This window comes from Ailuropoda melanoleuca, chromosome 12 (assembly GCF_002007445.2).
Source record: "Ailuropoda melanoleuca isolate Jingjing chromosome 12, ASM200744v2, whole genome shotgun sequence".
Classification (NCBI taxonomy): Eukaryota; Metazoa; Chordata; class Mammalia; order Carnivora; family Ursidae; genus Ailuropoda; species Ailuropoda melanoleuca.
The window spans coordinates 46,060,975-46,065,821 of record NC_048229.1 but is presented as its reverse complement, the minus strand read 5'-3'; positions in this window follow the sequence as shown (position 1 = coordinate 46,065,821).

The following is a 4,847-nucleotide window of genomic DNA, read 5'->3' as shown; positions in this document are numbered from 1 at the left end:
GCCTGGCTTGCTTGCTTTGTTTCTGTTCTTGCTAGTGGGATCCCCAGACTTTCAAATCAGAGTAGCAAAGACCTAGCATCTTGTGTCTCCCTGCAGCAGAGCGGACATCGTGGAACACCTGCCCACCCTGGGCCCACGTGGAGCCCCCTACAACAGCAGGTGGAGGGACACACTTCCCCCGGTGGGACCCCTCCCAGGCTCTGGGGCCTCTCCCTGTCCTTCTGTGACAGTCAGAATTTGCACTGTCTATCCTGATTTATGTCTGCTCCCAGAAATTCATTCATGTGGTTGTGCAGTTACATTCTGTAGTGGGGTAGTGGGACTATGGTGTGCCCCTGTCTCCCAGAGGGTCAAAGCCCCCTTGTATAGCTGGAATCACCCACCAGCTCAGAGGCGTTTCTGTCCTTGGGGAAGCTTGGGGGCTGGTTTGAGGGCAGAGGGCCCCTAATCCAGGTAGCCTTCAGTGACTCTGACTTAGGAAATGGGCAAATGATGAACCCGTGATTCCAGGAGGCCTCTGGGCAGCAGCAGCCACAGGAGTGGTCCAGCCCCTGGCCACTTGCTTCTAAACCTGAGCCTTTGGTTTAATGGCATCGTAATATTACATTTGCTAAAGAACAAAACTCAACTGAAGATCTTATGGGTATTAGTCAGTGATTCATGAATCGGGAAGCATCCTGTCTAGCAGATAGAAAAGAGCTCGAAAAAACTGAACAAAATGGGAGATTTTATAAGCAGGGGGTAGGGACAAGGAAAAAGTGTTACCTCGTCCTTCTTTGGGGGCAGAAGGGGTCTATCAAGTGGATGACCTCACTAGTGCTAACCAGGAAGGTCCAGATTTAATGGTTTAAGATTACAGTCCTGGAGAGGTTGAAACCGCACTTAGATTAGGTGTTAAATCTAGGTTTGGTGATGTGGATTTAGCCCAAGTGACTCCATTGTGGGCCTGCTGTCTATCTGTCTCTCTTAACACGTTATGTATAGAAGGAGCAGAATTAATTTAGTTGTCCCTTTACTAAGTGAAGTTATGGAGTCAGTGCCAGCAATACAATGATGAATGGGGTGAGCTACTTGTCTTCGAACTCGAGGAAGCCATAGCAATGTCTCTGATGCGATGTCACAGGGAGCTTACATCTCTGAAGTGGCAAACTGATGTTCTACAGATGTTTATTTGGCTGGCACAGTGTTTAAGTTTTTAAAAATTAGTTGCCAACATTTTAATATGGGCGATTTCTTATAAAAATTGGATTTCTGGCTTCTCTTGGAAAACCAACATGGCCACACTGGGTCCACCACTATTTCCCATAGGACTTACACAGGGGCCCACTTCTTTTCTTCTTTTCTTCTGTCACTTGCCTGGCCATTCTGGCCATTTATGCTTGAGACCTCTGTTGTAGGAGCAGCAAAACGGGAGCAATTAATTCTGAAAGCAAGTGAGAGGGTGGGTGAAGTCTTCTCAGACAGGGTGACTTCCCAGATGCCATCGTGCCAGCCTGAATGGGAGGTGGTGGTGGCCCTATGGGGCTGTGGCAGGGAAGGTGGGGTGAGATGAGTGTCATATATGCTGGAAGATAAGCTACACTTGGGTTTGGCTTTACAGCACAGCAAATGTGAATCATGGACAAGAATTCCAGGCCAAGTGTCCCAGCAGAAAGATGAAAACTGAACTGGCCTCAGGACAGAAGTCAGGTGTGAAGGGCTTTGTGTCAAATATGAATGATGTCATTTGAGGACTAGGGATCTTGTTGAAATGCAGATCCCATCCGGCGGGGGAGAGACCCTGCCTTCCTAACAAGATCCTGGTCCCTGGGCTATACTTTGAGTTGTTGGGGCTCAGAACACGGGCTGCAATCTAGTGGGCCATGGGTCGGATCTGGCCTAGGAAATAAGCTTTTCTGGGTTGCATAGTGTTTACATTTAAAAAAAATAGTTGTTACTTGAAAATCAGGCATTTTCACATAAAAATCTGATTTTTTCCTTTTCACTCATCATTCTCTCTCATATCACTAAATTTTATTTTTAGTATTTTTCATAAAAACTCTTTTTAATTGCTTTTTTTAATTGTTCATTGTGTGTCCTCACGAGGCTGTGAATTCCATGCAGACAGAGGCCTTCCCTGTCTTGTTTACCCCTTTTCTTTGAGTCTAGAACAGTGTTTGACACATAGTCTATATTCTAGTGTTTATTATGCGTCAAGTGAGTTAACAAATGCAGTTTCCTGTGTGCTCTCAGTGATTGCCCACAGTCCATACTTAGCTCTCTTCACTCACTTAGTTACCTCCTGAGAAAGGCGGAGTCAGGACATGCCCTTGGGAAACCCCTAGGTTTAGGGAACCTGAGGGGAGGGAAGAGGAATGAGGGCAGGAAGGAAGACTAGGAGAGTGAGTACCCGAGGCCAAGGGAGGAAAGACTACAGAGGAAGAGTGCTGGGCAGTCAGTGCTCTCACGGAGTGGAGGGTGATGGAGGGAACTGCTGGCCTTCAAGAAAGCAGGAGAGGAAGAAAGCACGTATTTTAGGATTGCAACCGGGCTTTGGGAAGTTTTTTGGGGAGGGTGGTTAGTTTTGAGTCCTTGTGTAGACATAGTATAATGACCTAGTGGTGGGAAAGAGAGCAAAGATATTAACAAGAGTGGGAATAATGGATGCCAGCCCAATTTAGGGTAAGTGGAAGGTTGAGATAGGCCACAAGTGGAAAGAAAGAAGGAAAAAAATCCTTTCCTTAGGATAAGGGGGAGGGAGCAGGGAAGGCAAACCCCCAAGAAATGTGTACACCTTACAGTTCTCCATTTAGGGGAAAAATCTAAAAACATTTGATATAATTGAGCAAGTAATGAATAAACATTGATGAAGGTTTAGAAATGCATCCAGTTTAATAAATAATTTGTCCTTGATGGAGTTGCAACAGCATTTGTCCCTGACTCTGTGGCCTCCTGTTTCTTTCCAAGATTTTTCCAGAAGCACTGGTTTGGGTAATATCTTGACAGCTGATGAAATATTTGGTAATTGAACAAGAAGAGAGCTATGTTGGGGCGACTGGGTGGCACAACGGTTAAGCGTCTGCCTTTGGCTCAGGGCGTGACCCTGGCGTTCTGGGATCGGGCCCCACATCAGGCTCTTCCGCTATGAGCCTGCTTCTTCCTCTCCCACTCCCCCTGCTTGTGTTCCCTCCTCTCACTGGCTGTCTCTATCTCTGTCAAATAAATAAATAAAATCTTAATAGAAAAAAAAAAAGAAGAGAGCTATGTTGTCTCCAGGGCTGAGGGAGAAAGGTGAGGAGAAATCCTGCTACCTGTGGTGTTTGTGGGCGGGAGGGTTAAAAGGACAATAATGAGAAAACTAGCTTTGTCTTCAAGGCCTGATGCTTGTCTCGATTTTACTGTTTTGTGTGTTTTCACCTTGTGGAACTCAAATATTTGCTCAGTGAATGAGTAAATATAAGGTCAGACCCTGTACACAGGAGTCAAAGAAATCGTATTTCCTGGAAAAGCTAGTGGAATTAAGTGCAGGTTTCCACAGTCTCCTCTTCCAGCTCCATTTCGTTTAGTCATAAGGGATCTGAGGGACTTTAGCCCAAGGTCTTCCTTCAAGGCAGTAAGTGGATACATTTTCCCTCTGACAAGACTGCACAGCCCGTCACAACCAGGGTCTTGGCCTTCTGTGGGACTCAGCCCATGAAGTGTTGCCGTAACCTCTGCCATCGCCCATCCACCTCAGCTCTGACAGGTCATGGCCCGGCTGAAGTATAAAGGGGTGGCTTCTGGAGTTTGGCTGGTTTATAATCTTGGCTGTGCTGGGTTAAATTGGGCAAGTTAGTTGACTTCTTGGTGACTCTGTTTCCTCAAACGTAAAATGAGAGTAACAATATTTCCTGTCTCATAGGATTTTTTTGAAGATTGAATAAAATAATGCAGGTATGTAATATACAACATGATGACTATAGCTAAGACCACTGTTTGATCTATAGAAAAGAGACTAAATCCTCTCATCACAAGGAGAAAACATTTTTTTCCTTTCTTCTTTTCTTCTTTCTTCTATTTTTATTGTATCTGTCTTTGAAGATGGATGTTAGCTGGACCTACTGTGGTAATCATTTCACAATATATGTAAATCAAATGGTCACGCTGGATGCCTTAAACTTATGGGGTAATGTAGGTCAATTATTTCTCAATAAAACTGGGAAAAAAAGATAGTATAGGTAAAGCATGCAGGCGGGTGTCTTGCACACAATACTCAATACATGGTAGTCATTATTATTGGAGATCACAGTTGCCTTTGATTAATAATTATGGGTAAAGCCTACTTTTACTTACAAAATTTGATGTGACATTTTTTGAAAATATTGTGTGTGCGCATACATAGCAAATGAGAGAGAGGTGGGGGGGATGTTGAGAGAGACTGAGGCTCATTTTTAGTGATGAAAAGTTCACAGCCACCTAGACCAATACACTATTACGACTGAGGACGACCTTCTGACAGGTGAAGTGCCTTGCTTAAGGTAATACCACTAGTAATGGCAGAAACAAGTCTGAATACTATGTGTTTTGATCCCCAATTAAGTGCCTCTTATGCGAATATCCATTTCCAGGCATGGCTTGGTAGCGTTTCAGAAATCATCCCAAATTACTTTCCAGTTCAATTTTGTCCACGTTAGTCGCAGTCAACGAAGACCGAGAGCTTGGACGAGAACAGCCGTCAGCCCGCCCAGTAGGTGGCGCAAAGGCGCTGTTACTGGGGTTAGAGGGGGCTGGAGGGGGCGGAGCTCGTTCGGAAACGGAGCAACGTACGCCTTTCTTTAATTGGCCGGAGAGCCTCGGCCCACCATCCAATCAGAAGTGCCTGCGTCACC